The sequence below is a fragment of the Centruroides sculpturatus genome, unplaced genomic scaffold, assembly GCF_000671375.1.
Source record: "Centruroides sculpturatus isolate CEXI.00-Female unplaced genomic scaffold, Cexi_2.0 scaffold73, whole genome shotgun sequence".
Taxonomy (NCBI): domain Eukaryota; kingdom Metazoa; phylum Arthropoda; class Arachnida; order Scorpiones; family Buthidae; genus Centruroides; species Centruroides sculpturatus.
In genome coordinates, this window is record NW_019384330.1 from 94610 (window position 1) to 109174 (window position 14565).

The 14565-nt window shown below is 26.2% G+C and overlaps 1 protein-coding gene across 2 annotated transcripts in view; it reads left to right on the forward strand.

Annotated features, from left to right (window-relative positions):
- The first annotated feature begins 142 nt into the window (after positions 1–142).
- The window catches only part of LOC111629485, a 35195-nt gene continuing 20772 nt past the window's right edge, over positions 143–14565 (forward strand). For both annotated transcript variants that reach the window (XM_023373411.1, XM_023373422.1), the window contains exon 1: positions 143–224. The gene's annotated coding sequence lies outside the window, so the exon portion shown is untranslated. The remainder of the gene's footprint in view (positions 225–14565) is intronic.

A 14565-nucleotide genomic window follows, 5' to 3' on the forward strand; every position in this document is an offset into this window, starting at 1 on the left:
GTACCCTTCAGATTTGTTATATTTTCTCTTATCTCTTTTCATTTAATACCTGAAAAGATCTTTTTATTCATTTCTTTTCGATCAGGAAGTCGTTAAGACAGATTTGAAAGAAGAAAAAGAAGAGAAACAGGAGGAAGAGGAGGAGCAGGAGGAAGAAGAAGAAGAAGAAGATTTAAAGTAAAGGATAACCTCAATCAATTGATAATACCCGAAAACTGATTTTGGTAGCCATTTTAAATCTATAATGAACATTTTTATTTTATTTTTTTAAATTTAATCTGTTCAATAATAATAATTTTAAGAGAATACATTTTACTTTATGATCCACTATTATCTAAAAACAAAAGTGATAACTTTGTCTACAAAAATAAATAAAAATTAGCATCTTTTATATAAAATTACCTTTATTTTCTAACCGTTTTTTCGTTGTAGTATGAGAAAATTATTCATTCTTATCAGTTAAATTAGATTACAACATAAAAAAAATATAATCGCGAGATTTTCATCTTAAACATCATAAATTATGTTATGTTATAGATAAAACAGTCGTGCCACTTTGTTTAGTTCGGGTATATAGTTACGTTTTCGTGATATTGTTGATATTGGTAATTTTTATGGTAGATTTTTCTTCCTGTTTCCCTCCTCCTATTGTTTCTATGCCAATTTCTTTCGTGACCATAACAATTTTTTTTTCCTATTCTAACTGCATCTTAATTTCTTTTTCTTCTTTTTTACATTTTTCAAAATAAATATTACCTCCATTTTCCTCAATTTATTTATGTTTTTATAGTTATTTTATTACTATAATTTACAAATAAATTTCTGTTTCTACACTTGATAATGTTTATTCCACGTATCCTTTCTCTTGTCGACCGTTTTCTAAAATTAGATTTAATTTGTCAATCCCTTTCTAAACTTAAAGACATATCAATTATTTTTAAATATAATAAAAATAAATTTGTCCATCGAACCCTAAATGATCCTTAGTAATTTATCGATTCCTTAGATAAATCGATTAAAACCCCTTGGGGGGTCTCTAGTCACCAGGTTGGAAACCTCTGATCTAGATTAATGTGTAAAGTTTTAGTGAATTTTAGAGCAACTCGAAGAATTCAAAAGTATAATTCTTAAATTTACAATACTATAAAAAACTTAAATTTATTGATATTGTGAAGAGTAAACCATTGGAATAGGCAATTAATTTTGTGAGATAAACTTATAATAATTAAATAATATAATTAAAAATATTGAATAAATGTAATTATAATTTCTTTTCGGTCACTGATATTGATTTACTTTAATTTAAAAAATTATTAAATACAATTATATTTAGCAATTTACAAAATAATTCAATTTAATTTCACGTAGAAGCATACTTATTTACAAAATTTTTTAATAAAAAAGGCTAAGGAAATATTCAGTTTTTAACATTTTAAATAATTTATTTAGATATTAACAGAGCTACAATCAAAATTTACTTAGAAACAATTAAGTACCAATCAAAATTTTAATTTGTTATGTAATATTTGACCTAGAATAAAGGTTAACTGTAGAATAATTAATAGAACAATGAAACCAATTAGTACATAAAATTAATAAATATGTGGTTGGCTCTTTAAATGAAAGAAATGTTTTCAAATAATTATGAAATTTTGCTGAAAAAAATTTGATTTTCATAAAAATTTCGAGTGAAAATTGCATAATAATTTCATTTTAATAATAAACAGTTAAGGCTACACGATTAGNAAAGCATGAGAAATGTGAAATTTTTAATAATTTCTACAAAATTTCAACAGATCAATCACATAAATCACTTTAGTCGAATAATTTCGAGTTCTTGACAGATATTGGCATTTCAGTTTACAGAACTTTATAGAAGTAATCTTTTTGTCTATGTTTATCTAAGTGTCAGACATACAGACAAACAGACATTGCCATATTTAATCTTTCGTTTTATTTAAAAAAGAAAACGTAAGAATATAATAAATCAAAAATGATTTTTTTTAAAAAATATATATATAAATAATTTAATAATATATTTTAAAAAAATTCAAACTATTCAATAGAATATAAAAAATATATTTTTGTTACAAAATTAATTTATTATATTCTTCTTAAGATTGATTGCTTATATTTAAAGCAGTATTATATCAATATTATTTTTAGTCAGGAATATTATTTAAAAAATAAAATACATTTATTTTCTTTTTAAAAAAGTAAAAATTATATAGTAAAACCTGTCTAAAACTGAAACCTGCCTAAAGAGAAAACATTCATCGGAACGGAGAGATTTTTTTAATGCTAAAAACCTGTCTAAAGGGAAATTAAAAAAAAACTTGTTTAAAGATACGTGCCGAACAGGAAAAAAATATTAGGTACTGTGCGATTCCGGTTTACACAGGTCTTACTGTATTTAAATATTTTTTTAAATAATAATTTCAGCAAGTTATAATCGAATTAAAATATAAAATAACTTAATTCATTAATATAATATATTTATTCAAATCCTTAATTTTATCTATCTTCAGTATGAACTGTTTAAAATTATTCTTTAAACTATAATTACAATCTGTCAGAAGCCTATGAGGCAATTTACTATAATGATGGGTTCAGGTTCGAATCCGGTTAGTTTGATGGACACGACAACGCAATAGATGGGAGATCTACTAAGGTGTTACCTCGGGAGATGGCCCTTATTTAGGTGTTAGACAGATGAAGAAAACCAGTCTGTTGGTCAGATGCGAACCCACGACTGACTTCCAGTATTATGTGGTACAGAATTATTAATCAATCCTTAATCCTTAATGGAGTAAGTCGTCGGTTTCCATCTCTCACCATTTACCAGTGACCAAAACTTCAATACTGGTCACGGGTTTGCTAACAAGCTAGTCACGTAGAGTTTCCCGGATTTTCTTCACGTGACTAATATCTAAATATAGGTCAGTTTCCCATAGAAGTTCTCTCTGGAGGCACACTCCCTTTACAGATCACCCACGAGTTCGCCTTACCCCATCAATTCAATCTAATCCATTCCTCATCATTGACGATCGACCCCATTGCGGGTTAGGCCACATGTAATGGGCATAAATTGTGGCAGCTTGTAGCCTAAACGTACTGGTACTTCGATCAATCAATCAATATAAGTAAATAAATAACTTATATAACATTACAGTTTAACGAAAAATTAAATTAAATTATTTATATTATATATATTAATATATCCGATATAAATNAAAAATGAAATAAAATTATTTAGAAAATTCAACACCAGATGGCGGGACGATAAATGACAATATTTATAAATGGATTAGGGTGATTTAACATTAAAATTATTTATTAATTATTCACGTGACTTTAATTATTTAATTTTTTACTATATTAAGAAATTATTCATTATTAATTTTCTTGTTTTTTAACATTTTTTTGCATGCACTGTGGCCTTTAATTTCTACGAATTGTATGTAGTGATGTAGATAAATATAATGGTTATATAATGAAAATTAAAAATAATTTTTGTTTTTATATATATATACTAATAACAAACTAGCTTCGATGACAAAATATGGTGTCATTTGAGGTAAATTGCAAGGGAACCATTGAACACTGGTCGTGGGTTCGACGTCCTGTGGAATTTTTTTCACCTGTATAATACCTAAATAGGACCTAGTTTCCTACAGAATAGTACAGAATAGTATAGAATACCTTGTAGTTTAATACAAGGGTATGCTTCCTCTGGGGAGCATACACTTGGCCGTTTAACACCTAAATAGGAGCCAGTTTTTCATAGAAAGTCCTCTGAAAAGTTGTCCCCTGAGCTCCTTGGAGAAAATCAAATCCAAAATACACCACAATTTATTCTCTTTATTTCAATACAGCGAAAGGGTCAGTTTATCGTTTCCAATATAAAAAATCAAATTTCGCCGTAATAAATCATTATATTTACTTTTTATACTTCTAATTAAAAAAAAGTGAAAAAGTTTAATTTTTTATGCCGTTTTTCATACAAAAAAATGCACTGTTTTTAACATTACTTTCCTTAAATGAGTTTGTGGCATAGATACATTTCAAAACAACCTCCCTACACAATATTTTCATGTTATCGTCATCATTTTTTTTTTCTTTTACGAGACCAATCGAGTGGCATCGAAACAGCTCAATGACTTGATATCATTGCTTTCGTTCAGGCAATTTCATCAGCCGCAGGCAATCTTTTATTTCTATTGAAGTGTATCAGGCAAAAATTCCTAAGCTGAGATATCCTTTGTTCAAATTCATTATTTAAAAAATTTTATTGTACCCTTCAGCTACATTTTTCTCTTATTTTTATGACTTGAAACTTATATGCATTAAGTGATATCGTTAAAGTTTGTGCGTGTGTTTGTGTTTGTATATATATACATATATAACTTATATAGGAAATTTAATTATAGATCCTTAAGTAAATACCTGGTAGAAATATGTTATTTATTTTCTAATAGCAAACTTAATCGAGTTATAATTACGTGGTTACAGTAAATTTCTTCTTTTAACTTTTGTTTGTCTTAACTTGTATCGATTTTGTATTTAGGAATTTGATCTTCAAACCGTAGCTTAGAGATATCTTTCATTATATAATTTCCTCTGCTAAATTTTTATTTAAAAAAAAATATAAAAAATTATACATTCTTCCGTGAAAGCATTCATAAAAGACAAATACCATTATTATACGTGACGGAAATATACCGCTATTTATAAATTACATTATTATTCATGAAAAAATTGTATTGTAATACGTGAATGAATGTACAAAGAATTATATTTTACACGTGAAAAAATATATTTTAAACCGTTTAAACGCTATCTAAGTAACATTAAACCTTGTTATAAAATGTATTACATTCAGTTTTTTTTTATCTACTTTGATCCAATTTATAGAAGTGATTAATAACGGTGCTACCGAGTGTTATGAATGTTGTTGTCATCACTTGCCTGAGGTAATTGAGTACTCCTTTCTCACTTAGAAACTGGACAATTGCCTATGACGTCATAATTATCGTCAGATGGTTCAACCTGATATCAGGTTTGTGTATGAACAAGGTTAAGATGGAATTTGGGCGTGGTAATAAGAGATAAAGACGATAGAAAAACTGGGTTAACAGTCTAATATTGTAATGATGGAAACGAGAGTGTAGTTTCAATGTCATTTTTTCTCAGAGTTAAATATCGAAGAACATTAAGACAGTTTTCAGTTAAAAATGAGTCAATTTAAGCAGTTATCTTACAAGTTAGACAATTTTTACTTCTAAAATTTCATAAGAAACAGACTTTCAAGTTCGAATAAAATATATCTGATACGAATTTATTAAACTTTAATAATTTACTAATTTAATTTTGATAATAAAAATACATTCGCCATAATTTAAATTATTATTATTATTATTATTGTAGAATATTTTTATAATATTTAAATTTTCTTTAATTGAAAAACATTTATTTAATGAATGTTGGGCTTTCCATCATAGCTTTAAGAATGTTGTGCAGGGAAGCCACTCAATCATCTACTTCTTCATCTTCGATTTCTTCACTTTAAAATTGGACTTGTTTATATCTTGTGAACAGATTTGTAAGCATGTTCGATAGTATTGACGTTTTCTTGATATATTGTTTTTAAAAAATTTTAGGAACGTGTCAAGGACACACAACCGTAGCCATTGAAAATCGAAAAATCTCTGTTACATAAAACCGACCATACGGATTTTCTTTTGGATTTTCGATATTACTTTCTGTTGCACAAAATGGTGGATATTTTATATATTCGTTGTATAAAATATACGAATCTAACCAAAGGATATACTTTATCGAAAAGTATCGCAGACATTTCAAAAACTTTTATTGTAGCTTGGTATCAAGAAAAGTATATACAATAGCTGATAAGAAAAAGGTGTAAATTCGTCAAAACTTTGTTTATCTTGCAAAAAATGAAAAAATATGAGACCAACAGAAAATAAAATTACATTACTATGTAACGTATACGTAAGAGAAGCCATCTCTATACTTATTTAATATTTTATATAGGAATATTTAATGCTAAATAATCGAATAAATTGTAATAATTTTCATTAAAACATATATTAATACAATATACATTTTTCTGATAACGAATTGTTTAAGTGGAAAAATGAATAATCAATTTTTACAACGTTAAAGGGAAATTTCGATCTGTCTATAGATTACCTATAATTTTTTATGTTTTATAAAGAGGAATCTCAAAAAAATATATAGATTATTATTATTTATTCTGTTGTTAAAACTAAATAAAAATAATAAGTTCTTTATTTTTAAATATAATTACATAAATATTAAACATCTTCATCAAAATCTTCCTACTCATTTGAGATCTGAGATAACTCCAATTAAGATACATCGAGGGGAAAAATAAGTAAATAAATATGTGTAATATAGAAATAAACTTTATTATTAATTATATAAAATATAATATATATAGAATTCGTTGTTTTAATATAACGAGTAAGAATGTAGAATAATTTTTAATAGTTCATAAAATTTATTCAAATTGTAAACATCAAAGAAGTATTTTAATGTATGATAAATATAATATTTCGTAAATTATTCAGTAGTCAGCTTTCATTATAAAATAAATATGTAGAGAAAATGATGGAAGGTAGGATGATGAATTGCTCATCTTGTTTTAGTGACTTGTCAACTTGTAATTTAATGAAAATTTTAATAAGCTTCATTAGATTTTTTTAAGATAATCTATGCTTTAAAATAATTCAAACGTACTTTGATATGATTTAATTAAATTTCAAAATATATTTATACATTAAACAGTAAAGAAAATATACTTTTTTTTAATTAACTTAATTGATGTTGTAGTAATAAAATTTAAATTAATTTTTATAGTTTATTTTTTTTAAAGATTTTTATCATTCTTCATTACGTTTCTATTAAAATATTATGAAGGAAAATGATAAAAAATTCAATATATCTCATATAAAACTCGTTATTTCAATGTAAGGAATGAAGTAATAAATGCATTTGTGTGGAAAGTTTTGTAGATAAAAGCCATGTATAAATATACCAATCTTGTTATAATTTAATTCCTTAACTTATTATTCCATATGTGTTATTATATGATTATATTCATATTAACAATATTAAATAGATTAATATAAACCGAATCATAATTAGTTTTCCATTTGTATCTATCTCTTAAAATATGAATGCGGCTTTGACTGCGAATTTCAATAAATTTGTTTGAATTCATGCGTAAACTAGAGAGATAATATCTTTAACATCATCATTATTATCATTTATATAAAATTATATATTTTGTTCCTTTAAATCTTTATTTTGTTTTGCTTTCACCAAAATTTTTAAAAAATTAAGAGCATTTTACACTGGTTTTTCCATTATTTTAACTTGAAAATTCATATAAAAAAAGATACTTTACTGAATATCCTCATGAATATCCCCATTCCTATGAATACCCTGATAAGAACATTCATCCTGAATGTCCTTATAAAGATTCTCATGAATTCACGTCTATGAATATTCTCATTAGAATCGTTTTAGAAATGAATTTTTTATTATTTAATTTATATTATAAGGTATAAAAATTATTTTTAATTGATATAAATCATTCACGACTTTCTACACGATCATACAGCAAAGACACTGGTCTTTGCTGTGTGCAGAGGATGCAGAAGACCACAAAGTATAACTTTTCATATAAAAAGTATAAAGAAAACATGATATAAATTAAAGATTTATTTGATGAGTAGAAAAAGCAATCTATTTTTATTTATTTTAACGATTTTTATTAATATATTTCTAGAACTTTGAAAAGGGATGAGTTTCTACACTTGTAAGTAGGACGAATCTCATCTCATCTCTCTCGAGCATTGTTCCTAAGATTATATTTATAATTTATAAAATAAATTATAACTTATAAATCTTTTTCATCTAAAAAAAACTTAAAATAAAATAATTTAAAAAATATGCTGGTGTTGCTCCAAATTTTAATCTGTTTTCATTAATTTTATAATTTATACCACGAAGAATGCACATTTAGATTTATTATTAAAACGTAATTTAAAATAATTATTAATTACGTATAAGCTTTAGTTACATCTAGTAAGAGAATTTATCCAAATATTCAGTTTTAATAGTAACAACTTATTAATGTATCCTATCTTTACGTAAATCTTAAGTATAGAATATATCATTCGTAACATCAACATTTATGCTATATAATTTATTCTCGTGTCAGATTTTCTCATCAGATCTTTCGTAATATGCAATTTCTAAAATGAATGAACTATTCAAGGAATTGCATTTTACGAAAGAATTAATGTAAATTTCTAATTTGTTTAAAAAATATTTAACTGTAAATTTTCATTTTGTAAAAAAAAATTTCACGTAATGAATTATTTTTTTTCTATTACTCTAATTTTAAAATGTTAAATAACTTAAGAATTATTTTGAAGGACCATCTGAGAGCATTTTAGTAAATAATTGAGTATTTTATTTGAGAAAATTATTATATATTCTGTAAATTATCTTCATATTCATTGTTAAATTCATCTTCAATTTCAATTTCAACTTCATCTTCAGTTTTATCGTCACCTTCATCATCCTTATAGAAATTAGATTACTGGTCTATTTCGTCCCAGTTTATCATCATTCTCATTTTTTATTTATATTAAAAATTTAAAAATATTCTGTAAATAGTTTTTCTTTACAAATATATATAATAAATTAGGCAACAAATTTGAATCTAAAAGTAAGATTATTCAGAAAATAACACAATCTATTCCATTTTTCGAAAAATATATATAAACAATTTAACATCTGCTCCTAATGAAATCTTTTGGTTAAGATAATACAAAAACAGAAAGGTCTTTTATCGACTATTAGCATTCAATCCGTTGATTGGTTGAATACAAAATCACGTAACAATAAGCATATTAATCGAAGGTGTAGATTACACTTCAATTGAGTTTTTCTTTGGCAGATCGAAAAGTAAATCTTAATTGTCAGCAAAGTCATTTAATTCCTATCTGGATGGCCCCAAAATTGAAATTTTTATGTAAAAATTCTTAATTAAAATTAAAATTTCTTCGATAAATGATAAGGAAGGTATTTTTATTTAATTAATTAATTTTATTCCTATATTTTCGTAAGGATCATATTTATTAATGCACTTCATCTCATCTCTTTCAGGTTATGTGAATGTTTTTTCGTGTTTTTTTAAATCCAATCAACGAAACAAACACATTGGTACAATTTTTAGAACAATAGCCACTGACAGAAACATTAAAAATGGTCGTTGTTTGGGGCTATTTTGTGCATTTCAAAGAGAAATGTTCCTAAAAAATATGCCCCCCCCGTTTAGAGGTAGGTTCGATTGTATATATATATTTTTATAAATTATATTTTGGCATTCACGTTTAATAATAGAAACTTGTTTCTAGATTTGTAAATATTATTTGTGTACGTTTCGGTATGATTTATGACTTGACATTTGTCCTGTTCTCGTGATAATCCTGACAATATTCATATTAAACAACATTATAGTGTATAATTTAAGAAATTAATTATAAAATAGTTTGTAAAACGTTTTATAATTTATTTTTCAGTAAATTAAATCTGCAATGCCATGGAGTTATTGAGTGTAATGGTATGCATTAAATGCATTTTATCGTTAACATTTTCGGATTTTATTATAAGAAATGAACAGCCTTGAAATTTCGAGAGGCTATTCTGAATCTTTATAGTTTAAACAATAGATTAAATGACAAATATTAATGATAACATTCACTAAAATAACACGATAACATTGATAACAGCCAACTTTGTCGAACAATGAGCCCTAATTACAGAATAATTTCACATTTTTGAATCGCAAACGAGAAAAAACATTCCACAGAAACAATTTTGGAATTTTTCAAACACTTTTACAAAATATTTATATTATTATTTAAAATGAACTAACACTATTTTGTCCTACTTATATACTGTAACTAAAGACTGGTCCTGTAAAACTTAATCCCTATATCTAAGCAGGGTTTTAACTCCTATTTCGATTAATAATTAATGAATAAATCTAATTTTTGTCTTTGTTTCTTTAATTGTTTTTAAATTTACACAAAAAGTATCATCACAAGTTAAACCAGCATTTTATAATACTCTTACTCTATTGTAATATTCGTGTTCTCAAATAAAGGAAAGAGGAAGAAGTGATAGATAACGGCAATGTAGATAAAGATCTAGCTATTAATTCTCTTAAACAGTGGCCAATCATAGCTTTATGAGGCCCAGGAAAATATGAATTAGATGGTCCCTGTACAGTGTTGATTTCAAACATTTTCTTCGGAATTTTTGGGAGAAACTTCTGGTATTCGCATTCGTTTTTTAACGCATTTCTGCACTGTGCCAGTGCATCCTGTGCCTACAGTATAGGGTTATAGCCCAAATTTAAATTTAAATATTCTCACTACAGTCATAAGTTTATAAAAGATTGATTTTGACTGCCTGTTGGTGGTGGCTCCAGGCAATTGCCCTTTCTGTCCATAGGATAACGCGCCACTGCCTTTAAATAAACAAATAAAATGTGTTTTCTTCTGAACTTCGACTTGCTGTGGTCATAACTATAACATATAACAAGCCATTCCCTTCCACCAAATAATGACACACGCAAAAATGTGAGGCCCTGAGATGCATGTTTATCTACGCTTGTTTAATACATTTCCATTCTATATTCAATAAATTTTTTGATTACTTTTTACCGTCTAATTTGTTATTTTTTTTGTCGAGGATACCTTAAAATGATCTTAAGAGTCCAATTCAACTCCAAATTTGTTGTACTTATAACTTTGATCTTTTGTACCGCTCTTCTATCATAAAAGCGATATTGTATTACGGTTAGAGTTCGAGAGACGAGGATATCTCATCTTACTTCCTACGAGAGATGTAAATAGAATTACAAAAGAAATCTCTAAACATAAATTTAAATTTCTTAACAAAAATTGTATATTATTATAGAATCATATAGATTCAAACATGATTCAAAAATTCAGGATATTACATCAATTATAAAGAACATAAGAGAGATAAAGGAACGTATATAACTCTATAAATTTAATTTATAATTATAAAATACACGAAATTTCACTTATTAATTATCGAAATTTATAAATAACAAATTAATTATATAATATATTGACTCGAAAATATATTTTTACCGGATATAAGTAGTAAATAACAAGTGATAAGACAGGAAGTGATGCATCGTTGTTATTGAATATTTGTTTTGAATGTATGTAGTAAGAGGTCGAAAGTGGTTCCACATATCGTTCAACATAGTAAGTCAAAGTGTATATATTCATAAATAACAATTTTTTTTTTATTTCTAGATAGAATAAAATGAAGAAAAATCGTTTATTTATGGATAAAATAGTTTACAGTTTATGTCAAAAAACTAATATTTAAATTTTACAGTCACATATCACTGTCAGACCCAGACAGAATGAGTCAGAAAGGTCATTTTGTCGTGCCCGTACCTTAGAAGGGCCCCAAAATTTAGTTTTTTAAATAAAAAGCGTGATGATAAATTGATAAATGGAAGAAATTTGTTTTTATTATATAATTTTTTGGTTTTTTTGAAGACGTTTAAAGCCTTAACATTTATAATTTCTCTAGGCCCTATCTCATCCCTCTCAGGTCTGATCACTATTGTAATAAAATGCATTAAGAATATTTCTTAATAATTCTAAATTTGTATTTTGTAACAATTAATTATTCTTTTAATTTCTGAAATTAAAACTAATTTGTATCTAAATGTAATTTATTTTATACAAGCTGAGTATTTTCAATATTGTAGACTTATAAGACAAAATGGAAATTTTAATTTTATTTTAAAAAATTATTGCAAATTATACAATTAAAACACTAAAATGTAGCATTAAATATATCAATTATTATTAATAATTAGGCATTTTCTTCTGAAAATATTTATGTTTTATCTTATGTAATCTTATTTATTCTTAAGTGAGGCCTTTATAAAACTACTTTTCTAATGTCCTTATCATTGTAAAATAGATAAATAATTAAAATGTACTTACCAAAATCACATATAAATTTGTCAAACTAAAATTCGAAACATCTTTAACCATTTAATGTCAACAATTAAACTCCCTGTTTTCTAACTGTGTTGGGCAGTCTTATACAGAATTTCGTTAATCCGGCACATTCGGAATGGTGCCGGATTATCGAGCGGTTTATATTTTTTTCAAAATTCGATACGCTAAATACATAGCAGTATATTTTGTACCAGCGCGTGCTGATGTATGCTTTCGATTTGTTATGCATGCTCTTAAGATACAGTGCATGACTACACTGTGTTAAGATTGATTAAGAATCTAAAACAAACGTTAATGAACACGTTATGATATAAATTCAACATTTACAAATAATTAGTGTGAATGTATTTTCTCGCACATGCACTGTGTGTTGTAGTTACAGGCTGAAATTTGCCATTTCAAGAAGTGTCTAGACATTTCTTGAAGCGCCAGTACGACCTGTAATAGACATTTATTTCCAATTTTTCTTGTCACTTGTCGAAATGTTAGCCTGGTTTCCGCAGATGTTGAAACTTGTGCCCATTTCAGCATCTGTCTAATGAAACTAGTCATTTCATGTTAATGTCTAACAGCTCTTTAGCACCTGACGTAAAATAAAACAGCCGAATATTTCTACACTTCTGTGTATTATAACTTTTTCAAATGTGAATTTTTTAATTAAAAAAAACATACCTTTTTTAATAAAACTTTACCAATTTTAATAAATAATAACATCTTGAATTTAAGAATGTTTAATTAATGTAAAATATTAATAAAATAATATAAATAGACTGCATAGATTGAGACTTAACCGTATATTCTGGATTAGCGGATAACGGATTAACGGACGTATACTGTAGTTTATATGGTTTTTCAGTAATACATTTATTTCTTAACCACCAGAAAATGAATTTATTTACAAAGTTATTTTAATTACACGAAAAAGAAATAGAGGATGGCTCAAAAATCAGTTAACATTTTTCCCAAACCCTTATCAGAAATTTATGAAAGAAATTTTTAATTTGTGTATTGAAAACGATTTAATTTTGAATAATTTTTATAAAAATTGCCGAAATATGACATAAATTTAACCTTTAAGTTGATTAATTGACTATTGGGCCACTCTATACAACTATATTGCCTAGCTAAATACCGAATTATAACAAAAAAATCTGTTTGATGATGCCATAAAAACTTGATATATTGAAGCTATATAGCAATATCTTTCCTGAGTTAGTCAATGCATCCGTATCATTCAATAAAAATAACATATTAATGGATTATTATTATTAAAAAGATATCATTTTTATAACTTTTTTTTGTTATATTTAACAAGCTNAATATGATGTCATTTGAGGTAAATTGCAAGGGAACCATTGAACACTGGTCGTGGGTTCGACGTCCTGTGGAATTTTTTTCACCTGTATAATACCTAAATAGGACCTAGTTTCCTACAGAATAGTACAGAATAGTATAGAATACCTTGTAGTTTAATACAAGGGTATGCTTCCTCTGGGGAGCATACACTTGGCCGTTTAACACCTAAATAGGAGCCAGTTTTTCATAGAAAGTCCTCTGAAAAGTTGTCCCCTGAGCTCCTTGGAGAAAATCAAATCCAAAATACACCACAATTTATTCTCTTTATTTCAATACAGCGAAAGGGTCAGATCATCGTTTCCAATATAAAAAATCAAATTTCGCGGTAATAAATCATTATATTTACTTTTTATACTTCTAATTAAAAAAAAGTGAAAAAGTTTAATTTTTTATGCCGTTTTTCATACAAAAAAATGCACTGTTTTTAACATTACTTTCCTTAAATGAGTTTGTGGCATAGATACATTTCAAAACAACCTCCCTACACAATATTTTCATGTTATCGTCATCATTTTTTTTTTCTTTTACGAGACCAATCGAGTGGCATCGAAACAGCTCAATGACTTGATATCATTGCTTTCGTTCAGGCAATTTCATCAGCCGCAGGCAATCTTTTATTTCTATTGAAGTGTATCAGGCAAAAATTCCTAAGCTGAGATATCCTTTGTTCAAATTCATTATTTAAAAAATTTTATTGTACCCTTCAGCTACATTTTTCTCTTATTTTTATGACTTGAAACTTATATGCATTAAGTGATATCGTTAAAGTTTGTGCGTGTGTTTGTGTTTGTATATATATACATATATAACTTATATAGGAAATTTAATTATAGATCCTTAAGTAAATACCTGGTAGAAATATGTTATTTATTTTCTAATAGCAAACTTAATCGAGTTATAATTACGTGGTTACAGTAAATTTCTTCTTTTAACTTTTGTTTGTCTTAACTTGTATCGATTTTGTATTTAGGAATTTGATCTTCAAACCGTAGCTTAGAGATATCTTTCATTATATAATTTCCTCTGCTAAATTTTTATTTAAAAAAAAATATAAAAAATTATACAT